Consider the following 20,600-nt stretch of genomic DNA (forward strand, 5'->3'; position numbering starts at 1 on the left):
TGCGAAAAGAATCTCAGTTTGACATATTCTAGGAAAGATTTAAATCTTAATGATAAAGAAAATACAATCATAAACACCCATGCTTAAAAAAAATAAGTGACCATTTTTAGGGAAAGTAATGTAATTCTGCTTTATTAATACACTTGCAAAAGCTGCCATGAATGTGTAAAGACAATCTAAAGAGATTTTTGAATATGCAAAATCGGAACACAAGGTAGAAGATGATCCTGCACCAGAAATGTATTAATTGAAAATAGGGACTATAGTGGAGGAAGTTAGATTGATATTATGTCATAAGCCCTGATTCTATCTCATATTATTACCTGTGTGATATATATTCTATATATTTAAAATTAAGTTTAGATTACTCATTAAATCAACATATATTTTTTCAGCACCAATACATCATGGACTATGCCAGGCAACAGACTGATGACAAAAAAATTGTGGCCAATAGGGTAACAAAATTGCCAAAGGAACAATATTGATACTTAAAAGATGACATAAAAATTAATAATAATTATACAAGTGTATGTATATACACAGATCTTAATGCATTGAGAGAAACTGGGGAGTGAGAGAGTATTATGCTAAGTTCTTCATTTTACATTAAGAGGGAGCCATAAGTAATGCAATTGCTCTTGCATACGACAATTTGAAAATCATAATGCTAATCACATGTATTATTTTAAATCTATTGTGTAAACTCTAAATAATTTCTAATATATGTAAAATAAAGATATGCATATAATTAATACTATAATTAATGAAAATAATTTAATAGCTTGAAATTAATATATAAAATGACATACCACATATTATCACATTTTTAAAAATTAAATTTCCCATTAAGAGAAAATATCTGTTTGATGGGATAAAAGCAATAGATTGCAAGAATATACTATTTATTTGAAAAGTAATTGCAAGAATATACTATTTATTTGAAAAGTATCTAAAGCACAAGAGTAAAAAGGTAAAAATATAAAATGATATATGAACATAGTTTTGAAGATAGAGGATTTCAAATGTTTTTATACATGACATATATGAGATGGGTACAGGTAAATCATATTCCCAAATACTTGTACTTGTTAGCATATAATGAATGTTATATGTATATAGGTTTTATATATAGGAATTATAGATTTTACAATTTGTAACTTGTATATTTCCAGTTTTTTTTTTTTTTCTTAAAAGGTATATACTTTAAATTGGGAAAAAGGAGGTGGAATTTTTATGAAAAAACAAAATCTTTTGTCTTATTTACTGTTTTGTTTTTTACAGAATATTTCTCATCTTCCTTGCCTAATTAACCAGCCAGGTCAGTACTTTGTTATTTTAGCAAAGATGAATAAATCTGGGAATTAATGGCTATCAACAGGGAATATTCTTAGATATCATGACCTTGATTTTAATGTCTCTAGAAATATGAGATATTAAATGAGCTGGAACTTGTTTATTTTTCATCATTTGAAGTAATATTTATTCTTACCTGACGCACCTGCCCCCAAAGCTCTTGAGATTAATCGTTCTACTTTCCTACCAATTGACAGCTTTGAAGTGTTTATTTCATTTGAAATGTTATGCATACACTGCAACTGTTTATTTTTTTATTTTTATTTTTTTATTTATTTATGATAGTCACACAGAGAGAGAGAGAGAGAGAGAGAGAGGCAGAGACATAGGCAGAGGGAGAAGCAGGCTCCATGCACCAGGAGCCCAACGTGGGATTCGATCCTGGGTCTCCAGGATCGCGCCCTGGGCCAAAGGCAGGCGCCAAACCACTGCGCCACCCAGGGATCCCTGCAACTGTTTAAATAGAGAAAAAAACAACATCACGATTCCAATTTGAGGTACAATTTAAATTTTAAAATAGTTATTCTAATCATTTTTATAAGGCTACTTTAACCAGTCATCAGCTCTCCACTTGTTCTAGGATTCCCATGTCCAGACAGCAGTATTTGTTATTCCTGCAAAGTACTCTCCTGTTCCAAAGCATTTCTGATTATTCCAGGCTCACATACCCAGGCTAATTTCTTAAAAATCCCTTACATATTTTCCTTTTGTTAAATCCCACCTTAAAATACCATTACTAGTGATTTACTTTTGCTTTTTCTCCCCTCTTTGTAAGAAAGTCTTCCTGCCTCTTTTCCCTTCCATTTATCCCTGAGATCTTTTAATCCTTCTTCTCTTTTTAATGCTGGCAGATTAAATTCAGCCCCAGTTTTTCTCCACAGACATGTATATCCTAATTTATGCCAAAGCTCAGCAGAGCAAAAGGGCTTCTAATAAACAGGACTCTCCTGAATTAGAAAGTATTCTATAAGCCTTCATTTTGAAGTCTTATTCCTTCCCCAAAATGAGTATTTCTTCCTAATACGAAGCATACTCTCCTCAAATGGAGGCAGTGAATTAAGATTTTTCTGTCTCCTTCCACTACCATAATATAGCTCATACCATTATAAAAATGTGGTCCCACAACCAGCCTCAGCAGCTCCTGTGACCATGTTAGCAGTGCAGATTCCTGGGCCCTCATCTCTATCTACTGAATCAGAAATTTTACTTTTTCTGGTGATTCTGATACACACAAAGGTTAACAACCAATGAATATAGTCTGCAGTGACATTTAAAAAAGGTAACATGCATGCTCTCAAAATATATTTCTATGTGATCAGGTCATATTAAGAATGCCAGAATAGGGATGGGAATGGGGATGGAGCACTGAGGAGATACCTGTACATTCCAGAGTTCTGGGCATGCTACTCTGAGCTTGTCTCATCCCTACCTTCAATATTCAATAGCACCTTTGAGTCAGTTTACTCTGCTCCCACCTGATTCCTCCGTCACATTCCTCCAGTCTACACTAATTCATTGTTGGATTCGTATACTCCCAGCCTGGATCCTAAATGTTCCAAAACTTTCTCTGTGCTTTCCACTGACAGAGTTCACCATCTCTTCCAAGAGACTTAATGTCTGTTCAAGGGCTCTTTGTGTCCTTTCCCTAATTTCCTGCTTCTACAGACCTGAACCACTTGGTAATGTCAAAGGACTGGTATAATTTCACTAATCCTAATAAGGAATCGTATCAATGAAATAATTTACTGCACATTTGAAACTAGTCTCTTTTTGCCCATTTAATCATATAGAATTGGTCCAACCAATGAACAATATGGTATGACTCCAAAATATTTTTACTCCATTTTTAAAGTAATTATTGAAATTTTTAGGTTTTTTTTTCCTCCAAGCCTCTAATTATCATTACTGAATGGTAGACTTGTGACAGGTTTCAAAGACTTGAAGATATTTTGTCCTATACACAATGATAACAGGTGAGGATTTTGTTTGTTTGTTTGTTTTAAGATTTAATTTATTCATGAGAGAGAGAGAAAGAGACAGAGACACAGGCAGAGGGAGAAGCAGGCTCCATGCAGGGAGCCCGACATGGGACTCGATCCTGGATCTCCAGGACCACACCCTGGGCTGAAGGCAGAGCTAAACCACTGAGCTACCCAGGCTGCCCCAGGTGAGGATTTTAATGAGATTGGAGGTATCATGTCCTGAGGAGGGAAAGACAAGTACTACCTGCAGAGAAACAAGGTAGAAGCCTTTGATAAGTCTGAGTGAAGAATTATGATAATAATTTGGCTGAAAATTGGCATAATAAAGCTTCAGGCAAGCAGAAAAACTCAAGGAAAATATATAACACTTCGAAATAGCTAGAATAAAGAGGAGGTGAGAAAAAAGTACTAAAAATTATTCTCAGATTTCTGTCGTACATCAGTAGATGGTGAGGGAACCATTCAGTAAGTTAAGAAGTCCGAGAAAAGAAGCAGGGGATGGGGTGGGGATCTTGTCTTCTACAATAACCACCTAAGAGATCTTTTTGTTTCCTTTCTCACCTCTGTTTTGGAGACAGAGGCAGTCATAATAACCTTTACCAATTATTTATATGTAAAGTTTTGATTATCATATGTGAGAATATATATTGAGAATATATGTTCTCAATTCAATATATTCTCAATTTCACATAAGAGGAAACTGAAACAGAGAGGTGGATGGCTTATTCAGAATCACATAGTTAATAAGTGGTAGAAATCAAACTTTAGAGTTCAAACCTTGAGCTTTTGCACATTTGCCTACCCAAAACTGAGAAGTGATACATATTCATCCTTGATCAGCCTAACTCTTCCTGGAGTAACTCAGTCTAACTGTAATATTGGACCCTTTCCTGTGGCATACATTTTTTTCTGAGAATTGCTTCTTAGCAGATTCCCAAATCAGGCCTATCTCTCTACAATGTTTGTTCTATTAAATTCCCTCATACTGTACCTCATCATAAACAGTATACATTTCTAAACCAAGATCTCTTAAAATTCATGGAATAAGAGAATCTTGGCATAATTTAATTGGCACACTATTTTTTCTTCTTAGTGGCACATGCAATTGGTACATCTTACAAATAAAGCCATCTTAGATTCTTTAAAAATTCTTTATGTCCTGATTTTGTATCTTTAGAGAAGCTCGTACAGACACTCATCCATGGAGCCACCCAGGCGTCCCTATTCTGCTAATTTTTACTTGAATTATTTAAGGCTATAATATGCTTTTTAAATTTTTATATTCTTATGAATCAGAACATATCAAGTGTTTTATTTTTAGTAATTATTTATGTATATTTAATGTAATTGTTGATATGATTAGATTTTAATCCATCATCCTGTTACTTACTCTCTACTACCCTGATGCAAGGGGACCAGTTCTATGACCCTCGTTTCAGTGGGTCATTAAGTGGTCGCTTCCCCAGGCAATGGAGGTGGCCCATTTTGGGGTAGGATGTAGAACCTCCCAGGCAGGTTTGCTCTTACTGAGCTGACAGGAATTGTCCAGTGGAAGTTTTAAGCCTTTAGTTGTGAACATTCATCCTGCTGGTAAAAGAAACTGAAGTAAGATAGGGGGAAAAAAAGGACCCATTACACTCTTAGAAATCAAATAACTTTTGGATACAATGAATATAAATAGAGTCTAAATAAAGGCAGCGTTAGGACTTAGTTTTAGCTGCTTTTTACAAGAAGAAGCCTTGCCAGTTTTAGGCTTATCCTATAGAGTTGAGTTTGTTGAAAAAGTAGAGTGTTACCATATATCTTGCAAAATATATTTTTACAGGGCTGCCTATAAATCACATCTCTAGTTAGTCTCAGAACTTCTAAATTATTCAAGTTAAACCTGAATATTTTATCTTGGAATATCTGAAACATCTAATGTTTAATGTCAGTTACCTTTGTTAGATATCAAGAGAAGTTTTATATTTCTTTTTATTTAAATTGAATAAAGTTTTGAATTTGAATAATTTCCAATTCAGAGGTGAAAATCCCAGAAAAAAAAACTGATAACTTTGATACCTTAAAATTAGCAATTCAGATTTATACAAAGAGAGTAGAATCATCAATTTTGTTTAAATATAAACATGTATTCTCTTTGTAAAGAGAAAAATGAGCTCCAGAGAATTCTTTAAGTCATTTTGTGCCTTCTACAAGTGGTATATAACTTCCTTCCTATTAGTTTTGCCAATATGGTTATCATCTTTGTGCGTAATATTTACAATCATCTGCTTGTCTTCTCTCATGTATTTAGAATGCTTATGAGAGGAAGTCCTTTGTAATACAATTTGGTAATGAATATTTTTTTAAAATACCAAAGTTGAATTTTTATACCTGACATCACAACAATTAAAAATATTTATTCAAAACAACCTTCTTCTTGGTGTTTACTAGTCATTGAACATTCATTGTATTGCATGCAATGCTCTTTTGTTTTCTTTTCCTCCTCCAAAGAAATGGAAATCATTTTATTCAACTTTAGCCAGCAAAGAATTCTCACCAAAGACGTATGAATTTATACACACTTCTAATCTTCTGAGGGTGATCTATAATACCTGTTTTCAATTAAAGTGCAAGAAATACCCTGTATAATGCATGTTCTGTCAGAAAAGCAATATGGGAAATGAACACTAACATTTCATGAGGCTGCTACATCACTTCATATTTGAAAAGGGAAGTCAATCAGTATTTGAAATAAAATTGTTGATATGCATTTTATGTTAACTACTGCATTACATGGTTATAGAGGAAATATAATAGGGAACCCTACCTTTCAAAATTTTTGTATTATAACTGGTGGCATCCTAGCATGATAGGACCCAAAAAGAAGAAAAGAAATTCTGACCTTGGGCACCTGAGTGGGAAGAAATAGTACTGATGGGATACAAAATTAATGAGACTTGGAATAAAAGAAATAACACAAAAAGAAGAAGAGTTGCCTTTGCTTACATTCTACAAGCATTTGCTTCATGGAGCAAATAATTAATCAATCTGTTAATAATGGGAGGTGGAAAAGCCTTAAAATGGGTTTCACAAAATAAGCAAATCTTTGTACACCTCCTACCTTAGAAATAAAACCTTAGGATCTTTAAGAGAAAAATGTTGCAAACCTTCTAAGAGGATTCATAGCGTTAGCCTGACAGTCTCTGAGACTTATATTGAGAAGCTTTTGTGAACATTAATCTACTTCCCAATGAGTCATCTTGACAGATTCAAGAATAAAAATCAAGGATTGGTCAATTGTCATTCTCTCACCTTCCCTGGCAATTCATTTGGCATTGTGCAAACCTACACACAGAGCTTAGCATGAAAGACTCTGTGAAGAGCGCTTGAAATTGAAATGTTTGAAATTTCAAAGGACTTAAATGAAGTTGGGTTATCCTGGCCTCATTTTCCTGGTCAGTGAAGGCTTTTCAGGGAGTGAAAGCCTATATTTTAGCCGTGTATTCTATGTAATTAAAAGAATCTTCACATAAGACATCTGTTTTAATTAAAGCTGGAAAATGGAATGCTTCATTTGAAAAACAAAGCTATCTCTTTTCTCAGCTTTCTAGTCTGTAGGTACTTGCCTGAATTTAAAATCAGAAATGTTTAAATGGTAACAGCAATACATTGGCAGATCTCCCCAGCCCTCTGAAATATCAGAGAGTCATTTCCATTTGAGTGCACTTACATAATTAGTGTTCAACCCACCATCTACGGCACTGGAGTGTCTAATAATTCTGCCAGAAATAAAACAAAAACAAAATAAAAAAACAAACATCATCATGTGTTAGTTGTACTGTTTAATGCACTAACAACTAAAAACTGTCCCCATCTGGGGATTTGAGTAGACTCTAGCAGGCTCAATGACAGATAAAGAGAATGAACTGGAGCTGGTGAGAACTTCTGGAGCAAGGAGAAAACAGCAATGGTACTCAGTAGGCATCCTTAGAGAACACTAGCACTAATTCCAGAAACACAAAACCAACAAGGCTGCGAAAAGATGAGAAAAATTCAGATACAGCTCTCTGAAATAGAAGAAGGGTCGTGGGGTGAGTATGAAGCAAGGCTGACCCAAAACATCTACTGCAAGTGTGCCTGGTTACTGTTCTTTGCTGAGGCAGCAAGTTTCAAAAGGTGAGGTTGGAGCAAAGGTGTGAGATAGGATAAACAGGTTAAGAAGCAAGACTGAAATCTATAAAATGAGATAATGATACATTATGTATTTGAAATTTATTGTAGTGCCTGGTACAGAGAAGGTTTCAGGGCATTAAGTTGCTGTCATTAAAATTCTTGCTTGTCAAACTCTCAAAATATATATCAACTTGTTTTTGTTACTTCAGTTATATGTTTAATTTGAAAATAAATAGTATCCTCTGATATGCCCTACACTAATGCACCTTAGCCTAATCTCCAACAATACCCACTAGCATAGAGGGCATACCTGCTGAGATGACTGGCTTCTTGGATATGGTACCCACATTGCCATCTACTGGAAATTACTTCAAGTTACAGACAGAGATACAAAATGAGCAAGGATGCTGCTAAAAGAACTCAACTTTATGTACAGTGACATAATGGTGAAATTTCTGATGGATAAGAAAGGTAGAAATAAGCACTGTGTGATAACCCTGCTTTCATTTCTAAATGAACATGGTCTGCGTGAATTCCTTCATTCAACATGTCTTACAGGATTTCATTGGTGCTATCAACACCTCATCACCTGATTTTTCTAAATGTTCTGTTTTTTATACATGGTGATATTACAAACTTTTATTAAGAAAGGAAAAAAAAAAAAAAACAGGGATGTCCGGGTGACTCAGTGGTTGAGCGTCTGCCTTTGACCCAGGGCATGGTCCTGGGGTCCCAGGATGGAGTCCTACATCAGGCTCCCTGCATGGAGCCTGCTTCTTCTCCCTCTGCCTATGTCTCTGCTTCTCTCTCTCTGTCTGTGTCTCTCATGAATAAATAAATAAAATAAATAAATAAAATCAAGAAAGAAAGAAAGAAAGAAAGAAAGAAAGAAAGAAAGAAAGAAAGAAAGAAAGAAAGATTGAATTTATTCCATAAGGAAAATTATCAGTACTTCTTAAGTTCAATTTTTATTCTAAACACTGATATTTTGATATTGTATATTCTTAGTATTCTTTTCATCATGTTTACTCAAAGTAAATAGAAAAGAAATGCCATGTACCATAACAAGTATAATTTAAGGCAAATAGCACAGATATTTGAAAACCAAGGAAAATGTAATATAATGCATCAAAATATAGACTTTAAAATTTATAGCTAATAAATTAGGCCCGGCAAGACTGGTCATAAAACCATAGCCATGTGATAGCAACACTTAGAGTGATACCAAGCTTGTGAGGGAGTATGATTTAATTTAATCATAACTAGACAAAGCCTCTTTAGAGGGTTCAATTTCCATTAATTTTTGAAAATGAGATCTTGAGGATCTGGAAATGATTTTTAAAAATCAAATTAAATTCTGAGGGTACCAACAATGTATGGTATTTGTCTAAACAAGAAGTGAGATTTCTTATTATTTCAAAAATGTGCTGATTCCAAATAAAATGTATCAAAAATTATGTCATTATTAGGAATTATTTTACATAATAAAGTACAACCATCAGAAAGCTTATTGTATGGGGAATTTTGCATTCTTCTTCACCAGGAATTAGCAAATATTAAGAAATGAAAAAGTTCAGTATCTATCATTTATCAATATCTGTAAATATTGCAGAAGTGATTTGTATTCGCAACAATGTATGTATGCGTCTGCCTTCTGATCTTTGAATTACACTTCTTAAAATATATTGCATCAGTCTTGTAGAATTATATGACAGCAAAGATCCTTGAAAGCCTATCTTATTCATCCTGTTGACTTCAGTTGGAAATTGCATGAGAGTCATGCTAGACAGGTGAGTCCTATTATTCAATAACTACACAGTAGCAGAATCCATGATTCTCTCCCAAATAAGTCTATTCTTGAATTCAATGACCTTTGCTATCAAAACAGTCCTCAATATACGTGCCTGAATTTACGCTGCCTTAGGTTAAATCTATTTCTTCAGTGGAAAGAGAGAACAACATGACATTGTACACTTAGGATTTTATCAGTGAGTTCCACTGAATGACAGCTAATCACGGGAACCTTCGCTAAAAATCCCTTTCTTGTCAAAATTAATGTTTTAATATTAGATTTATATTATATGCTAGTCTCAGCTTTCTCTATTAAGGAATAAATTTGTTCATTTATCCACAGAGATCCCTTTCTATATTACAGGGTTATTGTTTTTAAGCTTAAGGGAAAGTTTCAGTATCCTGTTTTAGCTTTGACATTTCTGAGGAACAAATTATGAGTTCTTTACCTGGATTTCAGTATATTGATTTTCTTTAGTATTTTGGATTCAGTTTTTTTCTGTAGCAAGAGAACAATAGACTTATCATCCCAGGAGATTTACCCTTGGTCATACATTGGTTAGTATGACAGAGAAACACTATAGAAAGTAATATCCAGCCAAAAAGTTCGACTTAGAGAGAGAGGCTGTAATGCTTTTCCAAAGTCTCCACTCACCTTCCCTAAAGTCCTGAAGACAGTCTCTTAGATATTTCCCATTGCCACAGAACACTGATCCCAAATAGAAGCCTGGGTTTATCGATTGTAATGCCTCTCTCCACCTTAGGAGAGGGTTTTAGGCTTAATGACCTAGTTCAATTGAACTGAACCATCATCAGAGTTTGTGATGAAATCTAGGTACATCCAATCAAATCTCTCACTGGTGCTCGTGTCTACATCGGCTTTTATAGCCTTCTTCTTTTCTGATTTAGTGATTTCAGTCTAAGGAAAACGATGTATCTTCTCTAACTAAATCAAGACTCTGAGTCGGCGTAGCATATAGAAAGTCATTCCCAAAGATGATCTCTTTCAAGAGACCAATAATGTCATATAGTTTGTAACTGATTCCTTTTCATTTTATTCTTTCCTTTTCTATCCTCTTTGGTTTAAATACATCTACTCCAAAATAGAAAAGTGCTTAGGAAGAATAAATTTGGTTAATCTTGCAGATCATCCAATTAGAGTAACAAAAATCGCTCACTAGAACAATCCACAGATTCATCCGGTCTGCAAGCCTTTCTATAGCTATGTTGTATGTAGTGCACTTTGTTAGGTGTTACAATTTCATCAATAAATATGTTCCATTACGAGAAATGAGTATTTTGGAAAATAGTTTAATCTGAAATATGTACATGTTTGGCCTTTTCAATTTGGTCCTTTGAATCCTAAAATACAAAATGTATTTTATGTACCCACATGGAAGTCGAGTAGAATTTCAAAATCGTAGAAAGTTATCAATATAGCAAATGGTTTTCCAAAATAGTGATGCTAAATTTTACTTCACTAGAAGTGTGTGAGAGACCCTGTTGTTTCAAACTCTTGTGAAAATGGTACCGTCAATCTTTACAGGCATTTGGGAGAGTGTTTAGTGGTATACTGTAATGGTTTTGACTTGCATCCCCACAATGATTAATGAAGTTCTACACCTTTTCATATTTTTATTAGTCATTTTGATATCCTGTTTTATGAAGTGCCTATTCAAGTCTCCTTCCCAATTTCTTTTGGACTGTGTTCCTCCTTCTGATTTGTACATTTTCTATATTCTGGATGTGTCCTTTCTAATTATATGAATTGCAAATATTTTCATTCATTATGTCTTTTCTTGATGGTTATTTTTGATACACAATTTTAATGTAATCTGATTTATTGTTTTTATTGTTAATGCTTTAGGAAACCTATTCAAAAATATTTCTCTACCCAAGGTCATAAAGATGTTCTCCATGTTTTCTAAAATCTTTCATGTTTTGTCTTCCGAATTTTGCAATGTACATGCAATTGTTACTTAATGACATGAAAAAAGGTCAAGTTCTTTTTGTTTCTATACAGATATCCAGTTGGCACTGTCCCATTAGTTGAAACAACAATTTTTGCACACAAATTTATAGCATCACCCTTGCACTATATAAAGTTCCATATATTCACAATTCTGTTCTAATATGTTTGTTCTATTCTATTGATATATTTGTTAACTTAGCCAATACCAACTCTCATAATCATTGTTGCTATATGCTGGGACAAGTTCTATCACCTCTTATGTTTTCAACAGTGTCTTGGCTGGGAAATACTACTTGCATTAGCAAATTGATATCACCTTACCAATATTCAGATAAAATGTGCTGTATTTTTCTGGAATAGTACTGAATACAAAAATCTATTTGGGGCAACTAACATCTTTAAGTTATTAAATCTCTTAATCCTTGGACCAGGTATATGCTTCCATTTATTTAGGTCTTTTGTTTTTTTCAAATTTTTATTTAAAGTCTAGTTATTTAACAGATAGTATAATACTGGTTTCAGGAGTAGAATTTAGTGATTTGTCACTTACATATAACATCCAGTACTTAACACAACAAATGCCCTCTTTAATTTTAAAATCTATCTTATTACTTTAAAATATATCTTAATAATATTTCTAGTGTTTTCTGCAGCAATTTTTCACACATTCCAATGTATTTGAAATATTTTGATGCTACTGCAAAGGCCATATATACATACATATAATTTCATTTCTACCCTTTGACATGGTATCCAACAAGTTTGTCAAATTTGAATATTAATTATAGCAATGTATTATGGATTCTTTCTTCCTTTTCTATGCTTTTGCCTTTTCTTTTTTTCTTGCTGATTACTCTGGCTAGGATTTCAGGTATGATGCTTATTAGAAGTATAATCTCTGTTTTAGTATTAATCTCTGAAAGAAACATTCAATATTTCACTTAAATATAAAGCCTCTGCAATGTTTTCTATGCCTATCCATTATCAGATTAAGGAAGTTCTTTCTATTCATAATTTGTTAGAATTCTTAAGTCATAAATATATGTTTAATTTTACCAAGTACCTTCTCCATACTGATATGGGACATTATATATTTGTGCTTTATTCTGTTAATATGAGTACGTTAACTGGCTGATTATTGAAGGTTAAACCAACCCTATATTCCTGGAATAAACCTAATTTGATCGTGATACATCATCCTTTTTATATACTACTGAATTGATATGCTTTTATTTTGCTTATAATTTTTTAATCTGTGCTTAAAGTTGGCCTCCATTTTACATTTCTTTCTTTCTTTCTTTCTTTCTTTCTTTCTTTCTTTCTTTCTTTCTTTCTTTCTTTCTTCTTTCTTCTTTTTCTTTCTTTCTCTTTCTTTCTTTCTTTCTTTCTTTCTTTCTTTCTTTCTTTCTCTTTCTTTCTTTCTTTCTTCTTTCTTTCTTTTTTTCTTCTCTTTCTTTTCTGTTTAAATATTTTATCTATTTATTCATGAGAGACACACAGAGAGAGAGGCAGAGACCTAGGCAGAGGAAGAAGCAGGCTCCATGCAGGGAGCCCGAGGTGGGACTGGATCCCAGGTCACCAGGATCATGCCTTGGGCTGAAGGTGGTGCTAAACCGCTGGGCCACCGGGGCTGCCCCTTATTTTTTAACTTTTCTTTAAAGTGGGTACCATTTTTTTTGTTCCTGACTTTCCAAAGAAAATATTTTTTACAACATGTTTTCTTTTTCTATATATTTTATTATCCTGTGTACATATATATGAACCTTAAGTAACATTTTTTTCAAAATAGCTAATATAGGAAGCACTTAGAAAGGCAATTTGAGAAATCTTATATTTAAATAAATATATTAACTGATAACTGTTCTCTAAAGTTTATGTTTCCAAATATTTTTTTCATATTGTCTCTCTAAAACAGTGTTTAAATGTATACATGATTCAGAACAGGTGATTTCCAACTTTCCTAAAAATTCAAAGCTCACATGATAGTTAAAAAGCTTTCTACCTTATCCATTTAATCATTTAAGTTCTACTCTTGAGAAACCCACTGTGTAATTTTATGTGGTATAAAGTTAACATTTATGGTAAGACTCAATGAAGCTATATTAAAGGTAAGTCAACCTTCAGAATCAGAGGTACCTTATTTCCATCATCCATTATGTGGATGATGGTCTTCTTTCTCCCTATAAAATGTGTGCTACATTTTCATTAAACATAAAAATACATTAAAAACTCATAATTATGGCAGTAATGATGCCTTTTAAATAGTGCTAAAAAGTTTAAAAGTACAAAACCTCTCAAAAGACTTATATAATATGCAAAATAAATTATTATGCCACTTCATTTAGTGAATATTAAGTAAGCTTCCTTAGCTACTTGTGCCATCAGTTTATTTCACTCAGCTGAATAGTCTAATAATATTTTCATTAAATATTTATATGAACAATCAAACACTGCAAATGAAGAGCATATCCCTTGACATTCAAGATGGTTTCCAGGCTGATATCAGCAGTTTGTTATGTTGGTAGGGCTCATTTGCTATGGCTGAGAATGATGTTTTCCATTAGCTTCAAGTATCTTACGTCTGACCTTAGAATAAAGGCTATTCATCATGTCTTCTAATTTCTAAATTTTATTTCTTCATTGAGAAAGTACTGCTGATAGAAAATTAAGTGCATTTAAAAGCCGGGGTCATGTTATACTAATTCAGCCAAAGAAATTGATTAGCACAGATTATTTCTCAAAGCAATACAAAATATACTCTTTGGTTTTATACGTTTAATACAATCCTGTTTAAACAACTTATATATCAATTAAGTAAAGGTGAATCTAGTACCTGACTTCCAATTTATGTGATTTTTTTATTTACAAATGCATGATAGCTAGTGACTGTTGTAATATTTAATTTGAAATCCTACAAAAGTCATCATATATAATTCTGTATATTTCTCCTCCTGAAATAGTTGTCTCATTTTCATGTATACTATTTAAGATTACTCGAAGTTAGTATCAAAATGATCCTGCATATGACAGAATATAAATCCAGAAATCAGATTCAAATAAACACAAAACTTTTGGGGTGGCTATTTTGAGTACTTAAAAAGTTATAACTAAAACTTAAAGAGGTAATAAATAATTATTAACTGTATCATACACTTCTATAAAATGTGATGTTAGAAATCTATAGCCATAAACTTGGATGTATACCAAAAAAAGTATTATATTTAAATCAAATTAAATATGACTTATTTTATCTCTTGAAATTAATGAAAAACCGAATCTTGATCATTACTAGGGCTGATGCACAAGCAATTCAGAGCATGTGAAGGCCTTAGGTGTGTTTCATAACTTCAGGCTTCAATATTCTCTGTTTGCTAATACCTAGCTTTGTCCAAACCTGCATAGCCCCAGTGGTCTGTTCTGTTATTTCCGTGATATATCTGGGTGTAGGGAATTTTGATAAGAACAGGAATCCTGGTGTCTAGCATCTAGCTAGCCTTTTGTCACAGTAAACAGGCCAATCTCCCAAACTCTCCAGGGTATTCCAACAGTCTGAATCACTATCCCTACTTGTTCTGGAAACCACAATTTTAGACCAAACCCTATTGTTGAAACACCTCTTCCCTCTTATGCTTCCAATTTCCCATCCTACAGTCACTAACTCATCATCTTCTGTATATTTCTTGAGAACACAGTGCAATGTCCTCAAAAAATTATGTGGTGTTTTTTTGTTTTGTTTGGGGGGGTAGATTTTTGATTTTGTTTTGTTTTTTAAAGATTTTATTTATTTACTTGAGAGAGGCAGATAGCATGGGTGGGGGAGGAACAGAGGGAGAAAGGTAGGGACAAGCGGACTTTGCATTGAGCATGGAGCCTGACACAGGGCTATTACCCAGGACCCTGAGATCACGACCTGAGCTGAAACCCAGAGTTGGACGCTCAACTGATTGAGCCGGTCAGGGGCCCCTTTTGGTGTTTTTAATGACTAAAACAAGACAGATCTAATACCACAGCTTCTGCAAGAAACATTTATGTTTTTATAAAAGCTTGAATGACCATATAATTTGTCATTCAAACCAGAACATTTTGAGAATGGATTAATAACCACAGTAAGGCAACAGATTTAGCTAGTTGTCTGAGATGAGGCTCCCTGGAAGTGGAACCCTGATTCATATTAGAGAGATTTCTTTCTTTTTTAAAAAAAGATTTTATTTATTTATTCATGAGAGACATGCACAGACAGAAAGGCAGAGACACAGGCAGAGGGAGAAGCAGACTCCATACAGAGAGCCCAATGTGGGACTCGATCCCGTGTCTTCAGGATCAGGCCCTGGGCCGAAGGCAGTGCTAAACCACTGAGCCACCTAGGCTGCCCATATATTAGAGTGATTTCCTAGGATATATTCCCAAGAAAACCTGGTAGATGAGTGGGGAGGTAGAACTCTGATAGCAAAGAAGCCAAGCAGGAATGCCACATCCAGTGAAGTCTCACAAAAATAGGGGGTACCGAATCATGTACAAAACATCCAGCTACATTGGATTTCAAATTGAACAAAAATTAATTTTTTGGTATGTTTATAATATTGCATGGGACATACTTATATTGAAAACAATTTCTTCCTGGGCATCCTGTATCTTTATTTGCTCTATTTGGCAACCCTATCTAAGAGGTCTCTGGAGAGAAAAAAAAGTCTGGGTGGCACTTAAGAGAGCCAAGGGACAAGTTGGCTAGGATATTTAAACCCGTGCACCCAGCAGTCATTAAGTGCAGCTCTAGATGAACATAAATTCCCTGGTACGTTCAGCTCTCTAAGTGCTGCCAGAGTGGGTCAAAGGAGTCCTAGAGTAGCCCTCCCACAAGAAGACACAAATGCTCCCTACTGGGATAGAAACCACACTTCCATGAAAAAAAAAAAATCTGAGGAAGTATTGGGCATCTGCTGCCCTTATATTAACCCAGGAAAACAGAGATATGTGGCCATCCTAACATAGCTAGCAATCTACAGTTAGAGCTTAAAAGAGCTCCTAAAACAGGAAGAAACACTTCTTTTTTGGAATCAAATGGTAAGGGGTCCTTCCAAAACACTGGAAAAAGTAGCATACCCTCCCACATACTCACAAATTTACATCTCAATAAATTGCCTTGCCACAAGCATTAATTGGGACATATAATTTCTATTTTTCCAGATATGGAAATCAATTTATTCCCTGAAGACTACTTTAACTTGACAGAAATTAAAAGGTCATGAAATGAAGCTTCTTGCTTTATTTTCACACAAGTTTAGCCATTTGTGATATATTAGTATTCCATAAATGGAGCTAGCACGCGCATTATTTACACTCTACCTGAAGATTTATTAGAACCTCATGTGGCAATGCCTTCCCCAATTAAAAGTGAAGAAAATCAGGCTATAAGACATAACTTTGAAAAAGCTTCCATTTCCTCTTAGGTTCTGATGGTAATTTCATATCCTAAACTTAATGTATAGGCATCCTAGATAATTAGGATGCTAATTACTATTGGAGTTTTCCTCTTACCCAAAGGATTTGTACAGTTAAATTATTCTAAAAGTTAACTACAGTTTTCTGACTCCTTGGGGTAAGTCAGGAAGTCGCATAATGAAAATTTGCCTCAAGGTTAAAGAAGGCCTTCTCCTGTAATATATATTGCCTAATTATTCAAGATAGAAACATTACCGTTTCACACAGACAATTCATAGTTTCTCTTCTACTGCTGGACTTGGTCCTTAATTACCTTATTGAATCTGTTACTACACACATAAGTATGAATGTAGTAGGTAATGGTACATGAAATGGTTAAATGGTAGGTAATTAGGTTGACATTCTAGAGATAGTGCTTAATAGCACTACATAGCCCATCATGGCGTAGTTTAAGCAAATATGAAGAGTAACTTTAAGTCCAGAACCCTAACCGGGATGTGTATATATACTTTCTGGCAAGCCACATTATATAGATCCTCCTCTCTTCAGAGCAATGAGACCAAAAGTATGCAGTATAGGCTACTGAATGCCTTTGTACAGAGAAATATGGAACAAATTGTTCCTTAAGCAGAAAAAATCTTGGCCCCTCCTGCCTAATTTGATTACATCCATGTTCCTTAGTTAGCCTCCACGGTCCACCTTTACCTTGCCCCTGCCTCCTTCCTAATCTCGCCTCTTTGTGGTCCCCTCTATTACATGGCATTATAGACATACACAAAATTAACACTCTATTTTCCCCTCTTCTTCTTCAATGAATGGGCGCCATCTTACTGGAATGTGGTCACTACATCCCCTCCTTGCTTTCCTTAGCTACTTACCCTTTAATATTCTATTCAGAGAACACACTTCAAGAAACCTTCTCTGTTCTTTCATATACTTCGTTAAGTATTTGAGTCAGTCTCCCATAAAGTACAGTATATACACTATCTTCACGACTTGATGCAGTGGTGTACTTTACCTATTTATTTATCCTATTCCCTGGAAAGGAAATTTTTTAGAGGAGAAGATGAGACCTCTCTGCATTCTCTAAATTTAGCAGAACATCTAGAACACATAGGAGGGTTTCAATAGTAGTCTGCCAAATGAATGAATAATAGAGAAATAAATGACAAAGACTCTGGCTGAGTATGAAAACTGAAAATCAATAAGCATGAATGCAGGGTAAGAAGATGTCAAGACTTCTGTTTAAATATAAGACTAGTTCATTCTAAGTTGACCCTTAAATAGGGCTATAATGCAGGTAATTATTAGCTGGTAGATTTATGGAATAATTATTAATTCAACTGTTAAATGAAAACATGAAATTCATCATAGAATATTTATCGGTCTATCATTAACAAAGAATGACAAAATACATGCAACTTTTTAATCCTCTTTTAAATAATTGTATTTGTGCATATATGTGCATATATACAATATAAATTATATATATAAAAGTGATTATAGTAATTTTACTCTGATGATAAAATAGTAATTATCCATGTACATATGTCCACATCATCTTATGCCTTAAGAGCTGAAGAAGACAAGAATTAACTTTTTAAGAAAGAAGACAATTGATTAGTACTATCAAAATCAATTAATAATGATATTTAAAATGTCAGATCAACTGCAAACCCTCTCATTTTAATTTTTTTTATTCCCATGAAAAGGAAAATGTCATTTAGTCTCATCAGAAGAAACAGAGATTGCCTAACACCAACAAACTTAGAACTAGATTCTAGTAATCAAGGGTTCTGCCTATCATCAAAGCATTAGACCATTACTCTCTCTTACTATTTAATTAGAATCTAGTAATTGTCATTTTGCACATAAATTAAATTCTTTGAGGCACATTAGATGATACCCTAACATTTAAATAGTGCTTTTCATCTTTAATATAATTTATAAACATGAATTAAGTAATCTTCCAAAGTGGCTATTTGAAAATTTTATCTCCCTTGAAAGTAATTATGCCTAAAATTTCTACTTAGTGGCATTGTACTTAATTTTGCAACCATTACACTTCATAACTAAACTAATCCATCACTTTCTCCCCAATTACCATTTACTTTGATACTAAATGAGATAAGCATTAGACACTTAAATGGTAATTTTATCAAGGACTTAGACCAGTGAACAGTTTTATCCTTCATATTCTAGCTCTTGTGCTTCTAGGGCAACTCTCAATGGTGCAGTTCTATTCCTTGGAAGTAAAGTGGACAATGGTCTTTTATACCTGGTTCTTTAGGAAGAAAAAATATTCACCACTAAAAATATCACTTAGGTGCCATATTACTGGTGAAATGAGAGGGAGAACTGTGTTCTATATTATCTACCTGTTTGCACTGAATGAACAGAGACACATTCAGTAATGTGAGTAATATAAAATCATTAAGAGGATAGAGGAGGAAATAGGAAAGAAGAAACATGTCTGAGGATTTCACATTCAAAATTCTCCAAAAAAAGGGCTATAAACAGCCCTTTGTGCTCTTAGTGTATCCCTACATTAAGCCATAGGCTTACTAGCTCTTTGCTCAGTCAACTGGTTATAGACTGATTAAGTGCTGGTCAAAATGGCAGGGTCAGGTAATACATATTCATATAAAGATTTTCGCCGTAGAGAGATGAATAGCCATCACGTTCTCAACAAGTACCCAAAGGGGACAAAATAAGTAGCAGGTACCTGAGGTTTATCAGAAGAAATGCAATGCATCTATAAGTGACGGTGAAGATTCAGAGTTTTTCTGTTATAAAAATAATCATTTGTGGAGTGAGTACTTAGCGTGATATGCACTGCATCTATCAAATTATTTTATTTAGTCATTATAACAACACAGGAAGGTAAATATTGTTAGCCTCATGTTACAGATAAGGCCCAGAAATTGAAGGAACTCGATTAAGTTTACACAACTAATAAGCACTAAAAAGAAAACATCAACTCAGGCGTGGCTGATAGTAAATCTAGTTCTCTCCTCAATTAAACCACACTGCCTTTCATGGTAATTATTATAAAATCAATTAATTATAGGTTGATTCTCATGCTGATTAGACATATGCATACACAATAATTTCTCATTCTCACTAACTTGAAGCATATTTCTCTCCTGTTTGGGAGAGGGAAAACAAAAGTTATACATGTTCATGGATATGAAAAACACTATTATTATTTTTTGGCTCAGAATTAATGGGAGGCAAAATTCAGGTGCACTCAACAAAAACAAGAATCAGGGACGCCTGGGTGGTTCAGCGGTTGAGTGTCTGCCTTCAGCTCAGGGCGTGATCCCGAGACTGGGGATCAAGTCCCATAGGGGCTCCCTGCGGAAAGCCTGTTTCTCTCTCTTCCTCTCTCTCTCTCTGTCTCATGAATAAATAAAATCTTTAAAAAAAACAAAACAAAAAACAAGATCATTAGGAATAGTCAGGGAGTACCTTATCCCTTGTCCTCTGTCTCCCAGGCTGGTGCTTCCTGAATGGTGCCATGTTACCCCTTTGCCGGTGTCCTTTTTACTGGGCAGCCAGCATTCTTTTTATAGCTAGAAGAAAAATATTAATAGTTCAAATCATGGGTAAATGAAATATACCCTGATGTTCTGCACATAGCATTTTGTTCTCTACAGAACAAATTCCGTGTTCATAAATAACTCTTTAAAACCACATGTAAACCACAATGACACCAAGAAGAATTTAGACCTTTGATCTTAGAACAGAATATTTTGAATATTAAAATAGGTTTCTCACTAGAACTCAGCAAAACAGTAGTAAAATAATAATAAAGGAAACCTTTGATTTTTCTTATTGAGAAAAATCTATGAATTTTCCATATTGCAATCAAATTGTTATTCCATATGAACCATGAAAATGGT

At 34.0% G+C, this 20,600-nt stretch overlaps 1 long non-coding RNA gene across 4 annotated transcripts in view; it reads right to left on the reverse strand.

Moving 5' to 3' along the window:
- Positions 1 to 4,598: 4,598 nt before the first annotated feature.
- LOC140608656 (uncharacterized) overlaps positions 4,599 to 20,600 on the reverse strand; it is a 53,543-nt gene continuing 37,541 nt past the window's right edge. Inside the window, exons 4-6 of one of the 4 annotated variants that reach the window (XR_012010623.1) lie at positions 20,167 to 20,270; positions 6,148 to 7,099; positions 4,599 to 4,922 (exon numbers count right to left, since the gene is read on the reverse strand). This is a non-coding gene — a long non-coding RNA (uncharacterized lncRNA). Of the gene's footprint in view, positions 4,926 to 6,147; positions 7,100 to 17,579; positions 17,734 to 20,166; positions 20,271 to 20,600 lie in introns of those variants that run through there. The other 3 variants (XR_012010622.1, XR_012010621.1, XR_012010624.1) reach the window with 3 other exon arrangements.

This window comes from Canis lupus, chromosome 18 (genome assembly GCF_048164855.1).
Source record: "Canis lupus baileyi chromosome 18, mCanLup2.hap1, whole genome shotgun sequence".
NCBI lineage: Eukaryota > Metazoa > Chordata > Mammalia > Carnivora > Canidae > Canis > Canis lupus.